Source organism: Simochromis diagramma, unplaced genomic scaffold (genome assembly GCF_900408965.1).
Source record: "Simochromis diagramma unplaced genomic scaffold, fSimDia1.1 OVJJ01000031.1, whole genome shotgun sequence".
Classification (NCBI taxonomy): domain Eukaryota; kingdom Metazoa; phylum Chordata; class Actinopteri; order Cichliformes; family Cichlidae; genus Simochromis; species Simochromis diagramma.
Genome location: NW_024386983.1, coordinates 1755774 through 1780081, shown reverse-complemented (window position 1 = coordinate 1780081; position 24308 = coordinate 1755774). Strand labels below are relative to the sequence as shown.

At 40.4% G+C, this 24308-nt stretch overlaps 1 protein-coding gene across 6 annotated transcripts in view; it reads right to left on the bottom strand.

The window, feature by feature from the left end:
* si:cabz01090165.1 (uncharacterized protein LOC100333421 homolog) overlaps window positions 1-24308 on the bottom strand; it is a 378602-nt gene that overhangs the window by 320342 nt on the left and 33952 nt on the right. The window contains exon 2 of one of the 6 annotated variants that reach the window (XM_040039679.1): window positions 13873-13911. The exons of the other annotated variants lie outside the window; for them this stretch is intronic. The gene's annotated coding sequence lies outside the window, so the exon portion shown is untranslated. The remainder of the gene's footprint in view (window positions 1-13872; window positions 13912-24308) is intronic. 6 annotated transcript variants of the gene reach the window in all.

The window sequence follows — 24308 nt, the reverse complement described above, 5'->3', positions numbered from 1 at the left end:
AAGGCGAAGAGAAGGATGAGATGTGGAAAAATGGCAGAATGATGTTTTCACTGGGATTCAGAAACCTCAGACGATCATCTCGGGGAGCTGATCAGAGAAAGATTATGATTGGAGATGGAAGAAGGGATGTAGAGCGGGCGCGAGAGGAGGGCGGGAGGGGACATAAATGAGGGGTGAGGAAGGTTAAAGAGAAAATGAGGGAAGAGAGAGAATTGGTAAAGAGGCAGAAATGGTTTGGCCCTCAACCAGAATCAGCAGACGTTTTCATTAAACACGAGTGACTCATCCACCTGAATGCTGCAAATTGATTTGCGAGCTAGAAAATGTTCGTGATTGCATCAACTCTCACTCACTAAACAGTGTTCTGCCTTTGCGCTGCATTCCATTAAGCCATTAAGTTATTTTCTTGTTCAAACATCAGCTTGGTTTGTGTGGAAATGTGCAGGATAGAGTGGAACGGAGAGAGGACAGAGGAGGTATGGAGTGATACGGAGACCATTTGATGTTGCATTCGTGGCAGATTTATGCTTGCACTGTAAGCTTTTATTTTGTAAGACAGCTTTTCCGTTATAGACGAGAACGTCTGCTGTAGACGATGGATGAGAGACAGCGAGACTGACAAACAGCACATGACCTGGGGTGATGCGAGCTCAGGTGCAGCCTCTACCTGGTGAGCTATCAGGGTGGTGTTTTTTGTTTTGTTTTAAATGATGGCATTCGCCCTGACAATAAATAGTAGCGAAATAATAAATTACCTTTAATAATAAATAAAACATTTTCTCTGGACCAAAGCTCATTTAAAGTGGACAAAGTGGAAAACTTGGGCACGACATGATATGAAAAATGCAATAAAACAGACCCAGGACTGTTGGGCAGCTCGAATCCTCTATCAGACGAGAGAGCGACAACAGTCCAGTCCCAGCAGCTGCTTACCTTCCTTCCCAAAACTTCACTGTTTTGAAAAACGATACAAAACACACTCGGCCCAACTTTCCTGAGACATGTTCCTGCTATCAAAGTCGAAATGACCACATAGTTTTCATAAAATGCTACATTTTATTTCTCATTTCAAACATTTGATTTGTTTTTTATGTTCTATTGCTGATAAAATATGCTTTATGTGATTTGCAAGTCACTGTATTCTGGTTTTGTTTATATTTTACACAGTGTCCCAAGGCAGTTTTCTGAAACTGTGGTCGACAGTGATGAGCAGATTGTAGTGAAAAGAAGAAAACTGGAGAAGAAGAGCGAGGGGATTTTTCAACAGAACGCATCATAGTGTTGGCTGAATGAAAAATAAAATGCAAAACACAGCAGGGCAGCCTGCGCACATAAACTGCAAACTATACATTTGAGATAAATCAGCATTAAACATTAAGATTAAAAGCAGAGAACTTTTTGTGTTGTGCCGCTAAACCAGGTTTGACCTATCTGGACATGGACAGGAGACATCTGGGGTGTCCCGTGGCGTCTGGCACTTGTATGTTGGCAAAAGACCCTTTGTGTCATGTGGCTTGCACCGTGGGGGCTCTGTGGATCATGCTTGTTCCAGAGTTGTACCCAAATACTTGATAAGAATTAGAGTTTGTAGAGTGGAAGCAGGGTCAGTTCTTTGGACTCCTTGTTGCATCCTTGCTGTTTCTGAGCAGTCTTTGGCACATTGTCCTGCTGGGGGAGGCGTCTGCTTTCCATGTGCTTGGTCTGTACCAATGTTTAGCAAAGTAAGACTCACATGATCACCAGCAGAACAGTACTGGAACAAAATGATCAGTGTTATTCGCTTCACCTGTCGTGAATTTTAATGTTGTTGCTGATCGATGACAGCGGTGAGTCCAGTGAAGGACAACAGAAGGGAGTCAGCAGGGCCGGGCACGAAAAGCAACACTGAGAATAGTAGAAAGAAAAATGAAGCCAGAAATGTAACAATAATCATTAAAAACTATTTTTTTAAGGAATCAGTTTCAGATTCAGTAGGCTCAATATTTTATGCAATATGTTTTTTTTGCAACTCTCATAAAGCCAGAATCATTTTTAGAAACGTTCACACTTATTTGAAAAAAATAACATTCTTGCATGTTATTTACTGATTTATATTCATATGTTGGTAAAATGAAGCTGCAATGTGATGACACGATTTTATAAAATACCAAATTCTTTCCATAAGCTTTAGCACGCCATGATAAAATATGAGGAAACTATAAAGGTAAAAATCCTAGCTTCAGGATTATAGAAAGACACAAGCTAATTTCAAAAATATAATACTTAAAAAAATTTTTTTGATGAGCTACGTTTGAATCAGATGTTTGTTCAACGTTCTCAATAGTTTCATCCTCTGAGTAAAAAGTTTAGATGCAAGTCGGTGGCAAAAGATGAAACAAGCCAGACCGCAGAAAGAGACCAAAACTAACTTCCTGGCACACGGGCCACTGCTGTCCTCTGACTGGCTGAGTGGGAGTTTCTGACACGCTTCAGCCACAAAAAACCAACAGTGCATCTCATCACAGCCAGGCCGGAATCAATTTTTAATGGAAGACAGCAGAGAAAGAGAGACAGAGGCTAGAGAGAGGAGGGAAGCAAGGCAGAGAGAGAAGGAACTGCTGTAGCGATGGAGTGTGGCAAATCGACAAAATGGTGACAGTGGAGGATATGCTCCTCGTCTGCGCTTCTCTTTAAAGGCCTTTTTCCATTTCATTTTACTGGGTCACATTTCACATCAAAGAATCTCTGTGTTTTTGGGGAGTGTGTGGGTGAGTTCTGTGTGTGTGGAGTAAATGCAAGTCGAAGTGCGTGGAGACGGGGATGCTCTGGCCAAGCGTGTTAGAGAGATCCAAAAGCAGACAACAATCACGGAGAAGCAACAGTCAGATTTATAGTGCGCTAAGCATAAACATGGTGGTAGTGTTGGTGCTTAAATCCCCACCACATATCAGATATTGTCCGTAGGAACAGGAGCTCATATTCAGTCAAGCAGCAATTTTAGTTTCGGTACTGCAGAACCTGTTTTTCCTGACATATTATATACAGCTGAAAATCCTTCATAGAGCCAAACTCATTAGCTGTATAATAGCAATAAATGTAGCCACTGTGATGTCACCAACAACCATCAGGCATATCTGACAGAGACCTCCCATGGTGTCACATACAAGGTACCCCTAAGTGAACATCAGGTTCTGTTCAATAAGACTTAGAACTAGCCATGAATAACTGGAACTAATGAGACTTTGACAAAACTATTACCTGATTTAAGTACTCAGGAACTAGTTTAATAAGGTAATAAACAAATAATATATATATGTACACACTTTTCTGCACTTTATACACTATAAAATACACTCAGATTTCAGTGTTGTGAAAAGCTATTAGACTTTCCAGCAGGAGATTTCCGTAGCTCAACTTTTAATATGAATGCAGAACAAAGGGTTAACTGCTGTTCCATCCAGATGTTTGTTATCGTTTATAACAGTTAATGCTACTCACCATAGTTTAACACATACTCATTATACATCACATGCTTAATAAAGCTGATGATATATTCTTGAGGTTTTTCTTCTTTTTTTAATATGAATGCATTATGAATTTCCCTCCTTGCTGACCGTATCAGTGGAGCTTCTCGATTATGAATTTATAAGCAAGAGCTGAGAGATTCAGAGCTGGACACTGGCTACATGTCCTCTTTCTCACATGAAGATCACAACAAGAGACAGATTGTGTGGGTAGGGCATGATGTATGGAGGGCAAGAGATGTCCACTCGCACTTGGATTTAATTTGGAGTTTGTAGCCAGAAGCCGGCCGGCTAAAAACTATTTATTGTATGATGTAGGTGATTCTGACATGTGTGCTTTCCCACATACGTTGGTAGTGTCTACAAAAGTTCCAAGTTTGACAACCCATTTGTAAAGAAATGAGAGTGTAACAAGTCTGAAATCAAGCTCTGGTGATGCTCAGTTTCACACATAAAGTACAGTATGCATTTACAGTCACATCGATTAAGTAATTAAGAGCCTTAAAGAGAAAAGCTGCTCAGCAAGTATGTCTGTTCTCTACTAATTGCTTTGAAGAACATTCTGGAGATGATGAACTGCTGCATTAACTGAGTTCAATGATGACAATTTGATTAGAGGTCAGACACACTGAGCTGTGTAGATCCAGGCATTAATATTTACAACATTTACATATGTGCCCCATATGGACAAATGGAACTGAAACTGGACTACAGCCAAAACTTTTCTGAACTAACTTTAGTCAGTTTTGGGTCACTGACAGTGAAAATGATGCTTCATGCTTAAGGATGCTGTTGACTTTAATTTCAACAATATGCTACTAGGTCAGTTTTAAGACCAAAAGTTATTAATTGTAACCAGACAAAACTCAAATCAGTTTTATCCCCTGAATATGTATGATGCCCAGCACTGGTCATCAAGGAGTCTTCTGAAAATAACGTTAATAACTAAATGCTTTCTGATAAATAACAGATTCATAATCAGCTATCTCACCAGTGACTTTCTCATCACACAGACTGATGCAGTCTTAGATTTCAGCTGATAATACTTATTGTTTTATACACATGAGCCACTTCCACATCTGCTTAGAGTAACCATGACGACTGTAACAGAGCTCCACAGAAAGACTACTGTGATCTGACTGTGAAGCAGCTAAAGGATACAGGTGAATGTGGGTAACACTGCATATACCTGGAAACACGTCAATCAACACAAAAGTGACTTGTTGTGGATATTTCTCTCACAATTTTCAAAAAAAACTTTAATGCTTTAAAGTTTTCTTATTTTTTAAAAAAAACATTGTTCTGATGCCAAATGTTTAACACAGACCTTTCAGTAAAAAGTGTAACTGTCACAATGGCCACGGGCCGATAGCTACATTGGACTCGATTGCAGATAACCACAAACAGAGACGGCTCAAACGTTTTGCAGTGTTTATTATTTAGTCAACCAGTGAATTCGTGACAAGGAGTTGCTAACGAAGTAGCCGTGGGTGAGTGGGGGGGTGAACGGGGATTTAGCAGGTTGCGACGGGAACGGAGCGGTTGCGTCTGGGAAACAAAAAGAGAACAGGAAGGCGGCAGGTGCGGGGTATCCTAGCAGAGGTGGAACTGACTGATAGTGCTTACTGGTGATCGGCGTGAATCTCGCTTTGAGGGAGAGGCGGTGGTAGTCCAGGGGAGTAGTGGAAAGGCTGGCAGACCTGAGTTCCACTGTGTCCAAGGTGGTGAGTGAGGCTGGAGGGCAGGCAGGTGAGGGTCCTCATATTCCTTATGAATATGAAGATGAAGATAATCCAAGGCGAGCTGGGGTTGAGGGTGATGACAACAAAGGTCCAGGAAATGTGAGGTCGTTGACGAACTGGCGGTGAAGGAGAGTCTGAGGGGACCTTAAGCCCTCAACCTGATTGCCCTGAATCAGTCTCAGGTGTGCAGGACTGCAGCAGGGAGATGGCTCCGCCCAGGGGTGGTGACCAAGGAACTCAGGTGCCTGACAGCACTTTCCAGTCTCCAGATCCTGACAGTAACTGAAAGTTAAACTGAACCCTAAAGCACAATGCATATGAATTAATAAGGCCCTTCATTAATCAAATATGTAAAGATGAACTGAATGCTTTCTCATCATGTTAACAAAGTTACATCACAAACAAACACAAACTGCTAAATTCTAAAATAAGTGTTCAGACTTCAGGTGCTGATTGAGACAAAATTGTGCTTTTGCTTTTTCCCCTGAACATGCATAGCTTCTACTCTTTGAATTTTGTTTCTCTAATAACTTTATCTCCTAATAATGAAATGCTCCCAACTGTCTCTGCTCCAAGAACAGGCATGTGGGAAATACTGTATAACTATGTATGCATAACTGATGTAGGTCTGTATCATCACGCAGAGGCCACCAGCTGACCTCCAAGTTGGTATCAAGATTAGCTCAGAGCTGCTGAGGTCAATCAATGTCTTTTTTATGTCTTTAATGCAGCCCACTGATTGATGGGAAATAAAGAAGTCTCTGTCAGCATACCGAGCTGCTACACTGCTAGTGACACCTTATATTGACCGTTCCCAGAACGTATTGTGTAATGCATGTGTGTGCATACATTCAGTTCAGTTTTATTGACACTGTTTCAGTCCACAATAGACATCCCAAAGTGCTTCATACTGCAAGGTAAAAAGACCCTATAATGATATAGATGATCCCGTATGAGCAGTCCGAGCCTGTAACAGCAGATTTGCGGGTGCTTCACAATCATGAAATACAACCCTAATTATGAGTACTATCAGAAAGGGAATCTTAAAAGTGGAGCGGATGCACCTGTCCGACAGGAGAGGGGCTCCTTTTCCACTTTCAGTAACTCTAACAGGAATCACACGTTTTTAGAATCTAACAGTTTTGTCTGAATTTAGAGGTTGGAGATTACAGTCTTTAAGACGAGCCTCTGTTTTAATGGATTGATTTGTGACATCTGGCTTCCAAAATAAATATATCTGGGTATCATCAAAATGGCATGCTGTGCTGTAATTACACTGCCAAAGGGAAATAAGTATAACATAAATAGTGTTGTTCCCGGAAAGAACCCTGGGCAACTAACATGTCATCTAGTCTCTGTATTAAAATCTTGCTGGGTTTGAATGCTGGTCAAAGATAAGACGAGTAGACGTCAGAGCTCATTAGGAGAACAAATTATCAAATTACAACAACTTGAGAATTGTTGACGTATAAGGCAGGTTGGAAATCTGCCTATAGTAAGCTATATGGCAAGAACAAGTCGGGGCTTTTTAAATAGTCATTATAACACCTTGATGCAGTTAAATATCAGACTTTACCAAGCTGCTCTACTTGCTGATACATCTATATAAAGTCTGGTGGTTAAAAATGTATTTGTAAAGAAATGTATGATGTCATTCCCATTAAAGGTTAAGGACTGCTTGGTTGAACAGAGCTCTGACTCCTTTATTAATGTTTTCCCCAATCAGTGAAAACAGGCCTTTCTTATTTTTAAATAACAGACTGTTTTTCTAGGCCAGGTGGAAGCTTCCAAAATTTAATTAAATTTAATTAAATGGCTAAATTATTAGCCATTTTCTTACCAGCCCATCAGTTAAGAGTCAAACCTCTGATTTGTTTTCTTTTTCAGAAGAGCCACATTATGCTGCACTGTACCAAACAGGCTACAAAACTACTAACAAGCTAATCGACTTCTGTGGAAATAAAGTGCTATTTGCTGCATTGGGTTGATACATGAATATGGAATCACAAGCGTACTTTCAGATAAGCATCCACTGTAATGAAATTGTTCCCTGTTCTGTGTGTCCATTATTGTAAAATGAAATTTTATAAGAAACGGTCAGATAAAAACAGGATTTCAGGATTTACTATTAACTGGTAACTTCTATGTCACAAGTCAGGACAAGGTCAGGAGCGCTGTGTGGGCTCATTCACAGTTTGAAAGAAGGACATTGAGCCTAACAATGAAATAAATACAGTGTTGGGGCTGTTACAGTAAAATCACCAACTATAATTATTTTATCTCAACTAAGCAGCGAATCAGGGATGATAACAACAAATAAAGCTGGAACAATGCACAAGGCAAAGAGAACGGTTTTCAAAGCAATTAGCATCGTATCCAAGTCGGTGGCTGAGTAGAGCTACAGTGAAACACTGCTGCTGCCACTCCTCCTCTGACAATTCTTAGATTTATTTAAACTAATGTTAAAACTAAACTAATAAATCTAATAAACTAATGTGGGACAAAATACATAATTTGTTAATTATTTCTCTCTTACATCGTTTTGAAAAACGCTATAATATTAATATATATTATATTATTATATATTTATCCAACGATTACATTTTCTCTGTTTTTATGGTTAAATCCTTTTTTGCCATTTGATTTATTTTAGGGAAAATAAAAGGTTGTCAGACTGCTAGTCTTCGTACACGTGGCTGAAAATGTAGCTTTGTTTATTCTTGAATTCTTGTTTGTTCTTTTTTGTAGTTACTGCCTGATCAAAGCATCTGTGCATGCAGATGGATATTCCAACAATACAGATCGCAAATGCATTTTTGAACCTAAATCGCCAGTTTTAAAAATGACTATCGTTGATCACGTAGAATCTACCACTAAACTTCTATAGATGTACAGAAGACTGTGTTTGAGAATTTTTGGGACTGTCTCAATTTAACAGAAGGGATTATTTGTCGTGAAAATAAATAGACACTTCAAACAGGGGTGTGTGTGATGTTTTACAGCACAGTGATGATTAAGGAATTTAACTAGAGACATGTGGCTTAGACTTAACCAACCACCAGGCACAGTGAAGCCACATACATGACTTCCATGAGTCATTTTCACGACACATTAGTGGGAAGGTCCAGTAAAATGTACATTCTTTTAATGCAGTTACATCTGGATTGTTTTGAACTGTAACTTATGCAATGCTGCAGTAGAGTCCAGAATAAAAAAAAGTGGAAAATGAGCATAATAATTAAGACTTTCACTGTTTCCTGTTCATTCCTACTGGAATCCAGCAGAGCAAAGGCTGATCTTCTTAAAGACAAAGTCAAATTACTATTTTCAATAAGCACAAAACTCCCAGCTAAAGAAATATGCAGAAACTACAAGTCAAATTTGCATATGCATATTTGTGTCACGAACATTCAGTTTCATAAATAACAGTCATTACGAAAGTCACGCGGAGGCCCATTTTCATTCCTCCAGCTCGACAGGCCCTCAGTTAAAGAGCCCCGTATCAATACATGTGCTGCCTGCATCAATCATTAGACCTGTCAGCGAGCAGAATAGCAGAGAAGAAGTGCAATCTGACCGGCTGTGTCACATCGATTAGGTTCTTCCACAGGACCATAACCATTACACTAGACTGCAGCTATTTATAGCATCTATCATATAGAGTTTGAGCTACCAGATAGTTCCCTGAGTGTTATGGGAATATTGTGCAACTGTGTTTCCCTCATGCAGAAATAACCTTTTAGTAGAAGAAAATAAAAACTGATAACAAACTACAGAGAAAACTCTAACATCATATATCATAGATCTTCTTATATTTCTTGTACGTCTACTCTCCCCCTCAAGATCTCCCCAGCCAGACAAGCAGTCAGGATGTGCTCAAGGTCTACAGAGCAGCAAACTAAAAGGTTCCACCAGTGCTGCGCTTTCAAACCTCACCAAGCAGAGAGGTTTACTTCATGATGATCATCAAGAAAACTTAAGTGTCCACCTGAGCTCTGACTTCCCTAAAGCAAGTTTATTTTTCTTGAGCATTTAAATCATGTTTTTTATGCGGGACGGTGATCTTAAACAGGAAACAAAGGCACTCGCACATGAGGCCAGTATGACTAAGACCAGAGTAGGTTTTGAGATAAAAGTTATTTCTCTCAATTACTGGATGTTTTATAAGGGAGCAGCAGTACGTTGGCAGGCTGATTTGTGATGACTATGCAGATGGCATGTCTCAGGAAGTTGCCACAATCATTCAGGAATGCAAACTAAGAGCTCAATAGTGTTTGGACATGGGGTTTCTTCAATCAGTAAAACAAAACTACACCTAAACTACATTTGTTTCAGCATGGTGCGTCCATTGTGTCATATTTTATTTTTTACGAGACCGGGGATACCTTTCATGGCAACCCAAGTTTTAAGTTTTGACCCACAACTCAATGGAACAAAAGACAAACAGCTGTGCTGGAAAGCTGCAGTGTATATTGATCTTCTGCAACGCTCTTTAAGTAAGTTATGTTGTTCGGACAAGGCTCACGATACGATCACTATTCTCATCATCTCTGTCCCGCTCAGTCAGTTAAACCATAAGATACATGTACCACGCTTATAGACTGAAAAACCCACTAACACCAAACCAGTGCAGATGTGTTCCTGTTCATACGATACTGCAGTTTCCCCACACACAGACAACTTTTCTTTCATCTGCAAGGAAAAACAATCAATATTCTAGGCGACACATTATGGATGCACATACTCTAGCGCCTCTATCTGGTCTTCAGCTGGCCTCTGTAGTCGCTGTGCTGCTCTGGAGATTTGCTTTGAGCTGGAGGGCCACTCCAGTGAGAACCAGTAGCAGATGTAGAACTGCTTCATCTGCTTGAAAGCCAAGATCAATGCAGAGAAAACAAACTAGGACTCACTGGAGAGGCAGCTGATTATTGTGCGGTTATTCATTGGTCATTTTTTGTCAATTAAATATAATGAATTTATATTGATATCATTTAAATATATATTTATTTATATAGTTACAGAGTCACAGGGAGCCACATAGTCTGGGAGTATCTTAAAAAAATAAAAACACCATAATGCACAGTTTTTTCCCTCCAAGTCCTTAAACAAACAAATTTGACAGCTGACATGATGACTTGGGTTAGTAATTGTAAAGTAATACCAGTAATAGCTCTTACACTACTGCTGTTACTGAAAAGTAATCACGTTATTGTAAATTACCCCCATAAAATTACTCTCTGTACCAGCCATGTGCATGATATTTCTAGCCTTTCTTAGCATACCCTACCCTCCCTGAGGAGAAGATATGATTAGTATTTTGTTTCTCATTTGTTCTTAGAGTGATTTGTTTATTGTGGTTATTGGTTTGTGTTCGGTCCGTTAAATTTTGGGATGAAAGCATTTTTTCCTCCAACTGCTGTGTCTAATCTTTTCCTGGTGCTTTGTTTTGTTTAGTGTTTTGGCTGAATTGGACCAAGACAATAGGGCTGTTTTCAGTGTATTTCCCATGGTAACAAATATCTAGCTCTGCTGCAGCAAACACACACACACACACACACACACACACACACACCGCAAACACAAGCATATACACAAAAACAAAACAAAACACAGAGGAGAACACACACACGAACAAAAACAGACCCAGGCAGATTATTCCCTTCTCCCTCTAAAACAGGGATTAGTCAGCTGCTCCTCTAATAGAAAAACTGGCCTAAATAATTCCTCTGTGTGTGTGTGTGTGTGTGTGTGTGTGTGTGTGTGTGTGTGTGTGTGTGTGTGTGTGTGTGTGTGTGTGTTGTTGAGGGTAAAATTGAGAGTCGCGGATTGTTCCTGTCTATGTGATTATGACCACTAGTTTGTGTGCATTACATTTATTTTTCGGTGGCCTGAAATTAGGGCTGGGCGATATATCGAGTTTTTTTAAAATATCGATATATTTTTATACGAGATATAAGATGTGATAATATCCTTTATATCGATATAGTCTATGTTATAATTATAGTTGTGGAGCCACAAGTTTGCCTCTTTCGTCCACTTTTGTCTCTACGCAACGTTACTCGGCCTCGCCTCTCCTTTACTGAACACAACTCCCCCTCCTCCCCCATCGCTTCACCTGCAGGCAGCGACAAGGTGGACCCGGCAAATCTCCGTTAACGAGTTACTGCGCATCGCCCCATGGGTGGGGCTGGACGGCGTCAACGTGTTAACGAGCTAACCACGCTAACGAGCTAACGCCATCTGCACAGCCTAGAATCCTTTCATTCTCTCAAAAGTTGACAGCGCGCCTTTTGTGTGAATTCAGGTTGTGCTTGATGGCCGCGAACCGATTTTATGTGCACGGCGCTCAGCAATCTGTCAAAAAATGTTTTGGTACGACTTTGGTAAGCTACGGTGCTGCACCGCTTGACGGATTGTCGGAGCATTACGGCTACCGAGGAGCCTCGCGGAGTGATACGTACTGTGCTTCAACGTAATATTACCGTACTGTGTGTGTATAAGGACCATAAATGGCTCCTGAAGCGGATTTCAAACTCCAGGCTGTCAGTCACGAACCTGGGAACAGAGCAGCTGTGAAATCTTTGTTATTATGCTCAGCGTCTGTTATGCACAAAAACAACAGTTTTCTTTTATTTATGGAGCATTATTATTTAATAAATGCTGATAATTTATTTTTGAGTAGTTTTTTTCATGTACGTCTACGCTGTATGTTAATAAAAGTGCCTGTGTGACATCTGGGACACAGTGTGACTAAGAACTCTGTTTGTTCTTACTTTATGGCTTTAAAAAAAATAAAGAGATATATATCTTATATCGCCATCCAGCTAAAAAATATCGAGATATGAATTTTGGGTCATATCGCCCGGCCCTACCTGAAATGACATGTGCACCCATGTTTAGTGCTTTGCTTTTTTCAAATTTTAACATAGGGGTGGGCTCCAGTATGGTACCATGCAGTTCCTTCTCGGACTGCAAGCATATTTGTAGTTCCTAAACTTAAAAGTAAACTCTACAATTAGAATGGGAGGCAGAGTCTTCAGCTAGCAGGCTGTTCTCTTGTGGAGCCAACTCCCATTTTGGGTTTAGGACAGACTTCCTCTCTATTTTTAAGGTTAGACCTCAGACTGAGGTGATTCTGAGGTGAACCGTGCCTTAGGCAGGATTATCAAGAACACATTTCAGGCTTCAACGCTCATGCGTCTCATTCATTTTGTTCATTCACTAATTATAAAATGTAAACAACTTAACCCTCAACAAATCTTAGTACTATCCTCCTATTTAGAGTCTGTAGGACAGCACAGCAGCACCGATCCACTCTTCAAACTTTGATCTTTTTATATATCAAACCCTTAATTCATAACAGAATGACTACGAATGTGTTTTTTTCATTCTCAGTGCATTAAAAAAAAAATCTTTGTAAACAGACATAAGTATTTTGTAATATGGATCAACTGACAAACTAGAGCATTCCCCCGCTGTGTCATGTCCCTCCAAAACGTGTGTGGGCATGTGGGTGTCCCATCGCTCGGTGTAATCCGGCACGGTCTTCTGTGTGGAAGGAAAAAACCACACTGCTTATTAATTACGGACATATTTCACTGCTACGCTGTTAAAGTCCTCGACTGTAATTAGCCCAAAGAGACCACAGTTGTGTGTGTGTGTGTGCGCGAGTGTGTGTAACGTGATCATTTCATCTCGTCCATCAGTGGATGTTTTACATGGAGATTCCTCCTGCCAAGAGAGTCAAAATGTAATAATAATGATGACAATCAGAGAGGATGGGATGGAGAGTGAATATTCTGACACAAACAGATCTGATTCAAAATAACGGCTGCAAACACTCGCTGTCTGTGCTTTCCAAGACTACAATCCGTCTTTAACCTATTACACTTTACCAGCAGGGCTGCGGCACTTGTTCACGTCACTCATGCCTGAAAACACAGACATGTATGTAAAACATGCAAAAAAAAAACAGCTGTTTATAAACACAAAACAAATGAATCATAAACCATATATTTATTGTTCTTCTGCTCTTCAAGCTCCAAATTCATTGTGTAAAACAAAGGATTTAATTACAGGCACCATTAGTGTCACACTTGATGAGCACTGACATGAATAACAACACAATTACCCCAACATGCCACTGTAACCACAACAACGTACACATAACATAGATATGGTGTCCTGCTGGGTTCCTCCTTGTTCCTCCTGATCCTTGCACACACTGCCTGATGTTGAACGGAGCTGACAGGAGACAGGTGAAGTGAATTGATATAAACAGAGCCGTAAATGCAGTAAAAACCTCCAAACAACTTTTATACAAAACGCAGCGAATGATGGAAACACCATCGTCGTTTTCTAAGCTCTCATTTACTCACAGTTTGTAGTGAAATTAGAAACCACAGCAAACAAACAAATAAAAACTGTTAGTGTAGCCAGAATGAAACAGCTCTAAATTCCTGCTAACAACCCATGCACTGCTGCTGAAGCACGGTGCAGTAAACAGCTCACAAAGAAATGAATAGATGATTACAGATGTCCCTCATGTGGTCATCTTAGGTATGCATACATTTGCCAAAGACATCTGAACTAGCATTTAGAAAAAAAACAGAAAACATCTCACTCACACATAGAAAGGTGATCCCAGAGGCCAGGACTTAACAGAGCTGTAATGACAGAGGAGGAAACAGAAGAATCAGTCCATCTGTTGCGTTGCTCAGCAGGGGTTTGGCAACAGTTTGAGCAACAGTTTTGTTGCTTGCCAACTGAAATCCAACCACTTTTTCTTCTCCTTCTTCAGGGTGAGCAGACCCCTTCAGCTTTGGCTCAGGCTCATTGTCATATTTAACCAGCTCGTGTTAAAAGTCTGACAAAAAATACCCAAGATAAACTGTCTGAGGAGGAAAAAGAAAACTGGGAAAGGAAGACGTGAAACAGACAGGTGACAGGTGTGACAAAGATGAAGTGAGTCAAAGGTGTGCAAACAAGAACCGGCTGCTGGACACACTGATCGGTGCTGAAGCAGATGGGAGGCGGAGGAAAAGAGATGAAGTCAGAGCCTTTATCAGGATGAGAGAAAAAGAGGAAGGGAGCAAGGTGAGAGAAAAATATCTCCTCCTCCCATTAATACAGGTAAGTATGGGACACTGTGGGGACATTGTGGGGACACTGTGGGGACATCTAATTGACATAATGCCTTCCCGAGCGCCTTACCCTAATCCTAACCATCAAATATGAATACCTGACCCTAATCCTTAGACTAACTGTAATCTTGACATTAAAACACATTTTGAGTCTCAAAAATGCCTCCAAACTCATAAGGACGGGGATTTTGTCCCCATAAGGGCTGTTGGTTCCCACAAAGATATGTAAACACACACACACACACACACACAGTTACCTGCTGACAAACACACTCCTCTTCCTCACTCACACACACTCTCACCAGCTGACTCCGCTCTGCTTCCACTACAGTGGTGTAACTGGAGAACTGGAAAAGTAACATGAAAGCAGAATGTGATTAGCGGTATGTGGAGAGAGCAGGTCAGAGCCATAGATCGCCTGAGCCGATAAAAAGACCTCACTGTGTGAGTTTTGTGTAAAAACCAATGGACGTGGTAGGAATGCACCATCGGGGAATAACACGGAGCAGATCGAGGACAGGAAGCAGCAGGGCTTTTATGATGACATGCAATATTGATTCTTAAATTGTCAGTTCAGTTTGTAATGCCCGTCTCTGATATTTGGCGTAAATGTGCTCGGCACTAAGGTTACTTTTAATGGCTGCGTTTTATAGAGGACAGTTTTATCTGGTTTTAGTGAAAGGTGAACTTGTCTTGTTCCGAGATACTTCACTGATGTTTGCAGATGTTTGATGCCACCAGATGTCATGACCCAATTACCCCCAAAAAAAGAAGAAAAAAAAAGAAAAGAAGACAAACTGTGTTATCTGAATCTGCGTGTTGTGAGCAGATTAATAGAGGAACTACTTCCTTTCTATTGCCTGGATCTGCCAGTCAGCGTGCATTAGGGCACTACTATCATCACAGGCAGATGGATGCTTTTCTACTGACTGATGTGCAGGACAGGTATAGTTTGGTGACACAGAAAGTAGTTCCTACATTAAACTGCAGGCAAAAAAGTGCATTTTTGTTTGTTTTGAGTAACTAGGTCATGAAGTGACATTGCTGCTATGTATAGAGCAGGAGAAGGCAGACATCTGCACAACGGTTATCTCAAAAACTGGGCAACTGACACCACGGTAACCTAGATGGATAAGTAGCACTACAAGATAGATGAAGAATGCATACGTTTGATTTAGAGGTGAGGTGTCATTTTAAGGTTTTTGTAGTGTTTTCTAAATGATATGAGAGTAAACTAAGTAAATAAATAAGTGCGTACGGCGTGTGATGGATGGAGCAAACGAGGCGACGGCTTTCACTGGCTGCAAACGTCTTTCCAGCACAGCAGAAACCAAATGTCTCAACATGAAGCTGCTAAATATCTAACTTTAACCTGGTGTATGACTTTTAGCCTCACTGGTGTTATTCTGGGTTCAAAGAACTGCATCTGATTGACTCTTCTGAATCATTAGCACCACAAAAAAAGTCACTAACACTTCAACTCCAGTTCCTGCGGAAGCTTCGATAGTGTCTCCAGTCACACTGGGAACAGATGCACATGAGACCAACCTAAAAATACAGCCTGACTACAGCAGCACATGGGTGGTGCCTGCTTTGTCGTTGATGCCACTCTAAACGATCATGGATCGTGGATGACAGACTCAGACAAGCAGAATCCGCTTTGTACACAGTTTGGGAAAAGGCCTCATGGGCAAACACGTCTAAACATGACAACAGCGCATCTTCCATCTGTTTCCACCTTCTTAATTCTTTCCCACTCTCCATTTATCAAGTTCAACCCAGCATCCACACGTCTCCTAGCTATCCCTTTTTTCTCATGTAACGTCACCACTCTCACTCCTCCGCTGGCTCTGCTTTAAACCACTGACCTCCCCTGCTGCGACATTCTGTTTGGCTGATACTTTTTATTGTTTGCTCATATTATGCCCGAGTCACCTGCTGTTTCAGTCAAACACTGAGGCCCAGATATCGCCCTTATTATTTAGCCATCTCTTGCAATCGTACATGACGTGTCTTTCTCTGGCTGAGATGAACACTGACAAACTGGCAGAAAAGTAAGTATTCAGTCATTCCTGCTGCCCCTAATGAGGATTTACACATGTGGGGTCATTTGTTGTCATTACCCATGATGCCAACATCAGCTCACAGCCCAGTGTTCCTTGGGGTGACCTGCTAGCACAGACTAGCGTCAGTTTTCATAACCAAAATTTAAAATCAATTAGTTTGGCAAAGGATCATTTATCTTTGTTTTACTGCCTCATAGTAAAAGACGGCAAACTAGGAGACGACCGTAGCCATAAAAACTGTCATTAGCTTCCTACGCAGAATGAACTTTTATCTGCACGCGATCTTTCAAACATTAATGTTTTTTCTTGTTTCTACCTCACTTCAAGGAGATAAACTGAGGACTGTCCATTCCACACTGATGGATACCTTCAGGTTACTGCTGAGAGCAGCTGATGTTGTTTTATGGTAAATGCTTTCAGGGATTGTGCATTTTTAGTATGACAGATGCTCTTCTGACTAATAAGCTAAATGGTCTAAGTGACCTGGGTCTCATGCTGAGTCACGGTACATGATATGGGACAGTGGATAATTAGAGACATGGGTCTGCGAGTGGGAGAAGCATCTGTGCACTCCCACCCACTCCTCTGAGTCACATCAGTCAATTTTAATGGTGTCTGGGTCAGTGGAGTGGAAAGACTTGACTAGCAGTTAATGGCTGCTTTCCCCCCGCTTGCATTCATTGGAAAGTAATGAGTGTTTGGACCAAAAATAAACTGCACATTGATTAAACAAATTCAGTTTTCAGCAACTTCTCAAATCGTCCAGCGCACAGGGGATGTTTGCTAAAAGTGAGGATGATAAGAATGGAAAAGAAAAATACTGATTTTGATAAATTTAGCACTTAAGAGAAACCTGAACACAGCAGCCATTCTTTTAATTCTTCAGATAAAAATGAAAGAGGAAAGTTTGTGTTTATGCAATACTTTTCTCAAGCCCATTGAATAAAAGAAAATGTCACTAAAAAAGCAATAATCATTTTTATTTAGTCAACATGTCAGTGATTTGGCAGTTAGCATGTCAGCTAACAGTCAGCATCAAACCTGTTTTGAGTTTTACTGACGAAGCACCTTTTTGTCACCTTTGGATCAGGAACTGATTCTTGATTGATTCCATCAGTCGATCCCCGGTGAATACTGCAGCAGAGACAGACAGAAGAGCTTCAGGGGGAATAAATCAGGAGATGTTCAGCCCTGACAATCTTTCCACCCTGATCTGTGGTGCTACTGAACACAGGTGACTACTTTGGTAAAAGCACAGCGAGAAAGAAAGGTAAGAGAGACGGCAATCGATAAGCAGAAATGAAACAAAAAGAATGAGACAAAAACAAAAAGAAAGCTCAAGACAGGCGAGGAAAGGGGAAAAAGAAACGGCTTGACAAGTGATTGATAATTTGTCAAGAAAAATTGTAAATTATTCTCTGATTTCAGTTTCTCCGAAGGGAAAATTTGTCATTTCTGTTGTTTTTCTGCCATCACAAATTGAGTTGATTGATTTTAGACTGTTTGTCACTAAACACGACAATTTGTCTCGGAGATTGTCCCCGTTTTCTCAAATTTCACGGATTAAAATATGCATCAGTTTATCAGGACAAATGAAGACAAGGGAGGAATCGATGAACATTGTTGTCACTACTGCTTCTGTTCATCAAATGATTCAGTCTGTATCTTATGCCATCAAAAGATTGTTACATTTTTATGTCGTCATATGTGTGCATATGACTATGTGTGCTGTCACATGGTGTCTCCAAAGGTTCAGGGCTGCAGTGTATGCTAGTCAAGAATCAGGGGCATCTATCTGCTGCTACACCAGCCTCAAAGCTTCTGGGATATGCTCCAATTTAGCCACAACAACATTAGCGAGGTCCAACACTGATGGTGGTTAATCATCAATTTTCCATTTCATTCTGAAGGGAGTCGGATGGCGTGAGGCCTCTGTGAAGGCCTGGAACATTCCTCCAGCACAAACGTTAGCTGCTGTAATTATACTGGAAGGTATCGTCACGGCATCTTCATTAGAAATGCAGGCGCTGGAGCAAACTTTAACACCATGAGGTCAAAAGGACACGCCGGTCCGTGTGCCTCCGTCCACGTAGGCAAAATATTTTGATCTTACAGCTTTTTCACGGAGAAATTATGATTCACATTGTGCTACCCATGTTTTCCCAAAACAAGATTCAGATCTCAGGAGATCACCTCGCTTATTTAAAAAAGGTCAAATAAAATCACTTAATATTCCACTGTTGTGGCGGTTTATGCCTCCATCTCAGAGGCTTCATTTTCTTCTTATTGTGTTCAAGGGCATGTTTAGCTGAATATTGGGAGCCACATGCACTAAATGACCACTGGACAGCTGCCAGCTGCTTAAAGACTCCAGAGAAGAGAGTGGGCGGGAGCTCTTCTCTTATCCGTTAAAAGACTGATTAAAGATGAGAATTCTATATTAGCTCCCACGTCTCCATCTCAAACACATTAGCAGATCAGCACTGAGGCTTCAGGATAATGTGGAAATGCATTAAGGTGTAGTGTTGACCCTGATAGTTTTAGAAAAAGAGATGAACATGACCGCTAGCCAGTGGAGGAAAGTGTTATTGATCTACTGTCCCGACAAACAACTCGGCGTAAACAGACTACGTCAGCCTGCGAGGACCAGTTAGCGTTTTAAGGGATCTTTCACCAGCACGGTCCTGAGCGCAGAAGTAAAGGTCATTTTATTGATTAGCTAAAAAGATGAGCACTCATAACTCCTCAGCACTGCCAATGTTGTTGCTGAGAGCTCAAAAATAATTTAAGAACCAATTTCTTATGCTTACTGTGCAATAAAAGCATAAATGTGGATCCATAATCTGAGCACCATTAAAAATGTATCATCGCTCCCCCAGTTAGAGAGATTTAGCATCCTTACAGTTTACTGTTGGCTTATGACACTGGAAGTTGTTCAGACATAAATGATGGATGAAACTCTTTTACCTTCATTTTAGGTCTCAAGCTAACTCAGGATTATTATCAGGAAGTCCAAAAAACTCCCTGAAAAGCCTTCAGTTAATCCAAAATGCTGCAGCAAGAGTCCTGACAGGGACTAGAAAGAGAGCAGATTTCTCCTGTTTTGGCTTCCCTTCATTGGCTTCCTGTTAAATCCAGAATTGAATTCAAAATCCTGCTCCTCACATACAAGGTCTTAAATAATCAGGCCCCATCTTACCTTAATGACCTTGTAGTACCATATCACCCTATTAGAGCACTTCGCTCTCGCTCTGCAGGCCTACTTGTTGTTCCTAGAGTATTTAAAAGTAGAATGGGAGGCAGAGCCTTCAGTTTTCAGGCCCCTCTTCTGTGGAACCAGCTTCCAGTTTGGATTCAGGAGACAGACACTATCTCTACTTTCAAGATTAGGCTTCAAACTTTCCTTTTTGCTAAAGCATATAGTTAGGGCTGGACCAGGTGACCCTGAATCCTCCCTTAGTTATGCTGCAATAGATGTAGGCTGCCGGGGATTCCCATGATGCATTGAGTTTTTCCTTTCCAGTCACCTTTCTCACTCACTATGTGTTAACAGACCTCTCTGCATTGAATCATATCTGTTATTAACCTCTGTCTCTCTTCCACAGCATGTCTTTATCCTGTCTTCCTTCTCTCACCCCAACCGGTCGCAGCAGATGGCCCCGCCCCTCCCTGAGCCTGGTTCTGCCGGAGGTTTCTTCCTGTTAAAAGGGAGTTTTTCCTTCCCACTGTTGCCAAAGTGCTTGCTCACAGGGGGTCATATGATTGTTGGGTTTTTCTCTGTATCTATGAAGCGCCTTGAGGCGACTTTTGTTGTGATTTGGCGCTATATAAATAAAATTGAATTGAATTGAACTCACTGTTAACACAAAACAAGCTGTTTTCTCAAACATGGGGATTGTCTGCAATCACCATGAGCTGCCCAACATTTATCTGTCAGCTTCAGATTTTTTACCAGCCAGCTACAAGCTGAAACCAGTGTTTCTCTGACAGTTGGTTGGGTTTCCTGCCTCAACACCTGCTGCTTGTTAAATTACAGAGGACAGACAATCTGCCAGTCTACCAGAAAAGACCAGGATATGAATTCAATGAACAATTTGAAGCAGAACTGTCAAAGTGTCTTGAAACTAACTTCCGCTGAGAGTATCGCTGCAGGGCTGCCACTGACTTCTGACCTCCCTCAGATGTAGATGTGAACTTCTTGTATCTCACAGCAAACATTTGATGAACTACAGAAAATTAAAGAAAGAGAAAGCAAGGTCCTGTATATATTTAAAGAAGTGATATCATGTTGCCTCTCTAAAGCCACCTTAACCCCTACAATAAACAAATGGCATGTATAGTAAAATATTAGGTGACCAATGGTTGTATGCTTACTTTGTTAATGAGATGGAATTAATGTGCTCATTTACCTTTTAAGAGTAGAAAGGAAAGTCATGAAAAGTCTTTTTTTGGACACTAACAAAACAACATTTAATAAAAGTAGAGCTCTGTTGGGACAATACACAACATACTATGGAGTCTTTGAGATGAGGCCTGATTATTCAACACTTTATCAGGAAAAGAATTTTAAATTTGATTCAGTATTTAACAGGTAGCCAGTAAATAGAAGTTCATATAGGAGAACTGTGCTCTCTCTTCCTAATCCTTCTCTGTAGTCTGCAGCATTTTGGATCAACTGAAGGCTTTTCAGGGAGTTTTGAGGACAGCTTGATAATAATGAATTACAGCTTAGAAGTAATAAATGCATGAACTAGATTTTCAGCAGCACTATGAGACATAATGTTTTTCATTTGAGAGATTTCGCATAAATGCAAGAAAAATAATTCTACATATTTGTTTAATATGCAAATTAAAGGACACATCCGCCACTATGCTTCTAAATATTTTAGGATAGAGCACAATAACCTCAGGTTTAGGAAAATAGAGGTAATCCAGGCCTGTATTTCTAAAAGACATTCCTACTAATTGGTCTGCGCCATCGGGCTTCATGTATTGATAAAGTTTGGTTTCGTCTGCATAGCAATGATGTATGCTATGACTTCTAATGACGCTGCCTAGGGGAAGCATGTATAAGCATGTATAACTGGTACATTACACTTTGAATCACCATAATTAATCTTTTTGTGTGAAGAGGACTCTCCACTTATATGAACACATTGAAGTCAATTAGAGAGACATGATACAATCCACTGCAGTGCAGTGCCCTTAGTAACTACAGCGTGCTCTAATCTCTAAAATATTGCACTGAGGTCCAACAGGAAAAGCATATAGATGAGTCCACTGTCAGACTGTGACGAGTCCTGAAACTCTTCATATAAACCATTCCTCTCCAGACGATCACTTTGACTGTTTTTAGTTTGTCACCAATGAAGACGGGAGGATCATGTTGAAAACTGAAGCATTAATTAATGGGGAAACTTCTTTGAGCAGTTTTGTAGAAATATTAACACAAGGTTTGAAAGAAGTAATTACTGAAGTCAACCCAGTAAAATCGATCACAGAGAGAGTCTAGAGATTTATTAGCACTATAAAAAGTTGCTGTACATAATGATGCAGCCGTAACATGTCTGAATAATTTAACTCATAGGTGTCAAACTCTGGCCCACGGGCCAAATTTGGCCCGCAGCCTAGTTACATTTGGCCCACAAAGCCATACCAAATTACTATTAGAGCTGGCCTACTGGTATTATACAGCTAATATATATATTGTTTAGTATTAAGCTTTGCTTGTTCCATATTCAGTTTTTCAGCAAAACATGTTTGAGTCCATAAGAAAAGATTCATTCTTATATCTGGAGGAATAAATATATTTCAATAAATATTAACGTTAGCCCGCGACTTTGTTCCAGTTTTGAATTTTGGCCCACTGTGTATTTGAGTTTGACACCCCTGATTTAACTGGTATGGACCAAAAGGCCATACCAGTTAAAGTTGGGTGTTATTGAGGGTTATTCTGTTTTTCTTCAATCTGTGACAAATAGTAAGATGTCCTAGCTTTACTGAAGGCTTTTTATAGGGCAACATACTCTCTAAACAAAGCTCATATAAATTAGTGAAGCATCGTTGTCTCTGTTTTAAAGCACACGATTTTCATGAACATCTATTATCTCAGGTCACCACACGAGAATGAATAAATGTAACACTTTCTGCATGAGACTAAATGCTGCCTGTGAACCTAATCCTGATTCCATTTCCCATCATACTGTAATTAGGAAAATTAATTTGTACCATTTAAATAGAATTTCTTGGAGGCGTAGTTGAGGATGAGACCCATTATATAAGCACATCTTCTCAGCATCTAATACCAGTTTGTGTAAGACTCGGACATGAGTTGCTAAATCTGACCTGAAAGTCAACAAACACACTGTAAAAAAAATATAATTAAAAAAAATCTACTTCCTCTTCAAATAAATCAGTGAAGCACTTTGCTACTGGCTTCATGGCATAATTGCTCCCTAATAAGGAGGCTCGGGGGACTGGGGCGTTATGCGATAAATCACACACTGTTCAGGTTTTCTAAGTCTTCCAAATCTATCCCTGGGGTATCTTCTACGCTTAGAGACTACACTGCAAAAAAACTGACACAATTAGACTCGACCCACAATCTGTGAGGTCACATTGTAAATATGTATTTGTTGAAGATGAGGTGAAATAAAAGAGCACAAAGGAAACTCAGTATCAGTAAAGCTTTAAGTCTGTAATCTGAATACATAAGCAGTGCCCAAGAGCAAAGTTTCATATAAATTATGATTATCAAGCAGCTTATACAGTATATGAATATAAGCTGGATTTTCAGGATGACTTTTCCTCATTTTAGACCTGTGAAAGTATTTTCAAGTGAATTGTTGTAAATCTAATAAAACAGCCTGTCACAAATTAATTTGTGACAGGGGTGAGATGTTTCATATGTCTTAAATAAAGTGAACAGCGTGTCGTTTTGTGCAGTGTAGGTGGTTTGGCTGTTGCCAGTGGGATTTATTGAGGAGTGGTGTTATGAGATTTAAGGCTCCTGTGGAGCAGACAACATTTAAAAGCAAATAGAGTTGTGCTGCAAAGCGTTCAGATGCCCCGAGCAGAAAATGGCACCAGCGAAATCCAATGAAATGATTTACTGTGGATAAAAATACAAACCAGCCGTCACGTTTCACTTTTAAATTTAGGACAGGCAAAATATCGCAGTTAGCTTTACAAAGGTCAGCCGTCAGCTGGTTTAGGCGTTCATTACTCCCTGCAAACTATTTAATGACTAATTTCTTTGAACTATTTTAGGAATCTACCCATGGTTTTAGAAAAAAAAAAAATGGGCTTAAATTATTTTATCCCTTTTTTTGGTTTATTTCTGCTCGATTTAATGCAAGTAGCTCCATCTACTACCTTTAATTTTCTTCCTGATATTATTGCTGGTGTAAAACACATAGATTGAGGATGGAGCGACGCACATACATGACTGCAAAAAGGGGAACAGGCAACAGTACTGCCCAACTCCCATTAGGTAAACACATAAAATCTTATCAGTCAGCTGACCTGGACAAGGAGGTCAGTAGGCTTCTTTTGCACACACAGACACCACTTTCACTTCCTCTCGCATCACCATTCAGCACATCCTGGTGATTTCTGATACCAATATGCTGCCACACACAAACACACACAAACACACACACACACACACACACTGGAAGACTCAAGATTATAAGGAAAAAAATCTGCTGTCTGAGCATGTCAAAGCTGCTGGGCCTCTTGAAGAGTGCCGAGTTGAGGCAGGGCTCTTATTATCGGCTTCTCCTCCTCTCACTTCAGTAACCATCTTCACTGTGTGAGAGCGGGACTAAAGACGAGAGGAAAGACAGACAGACA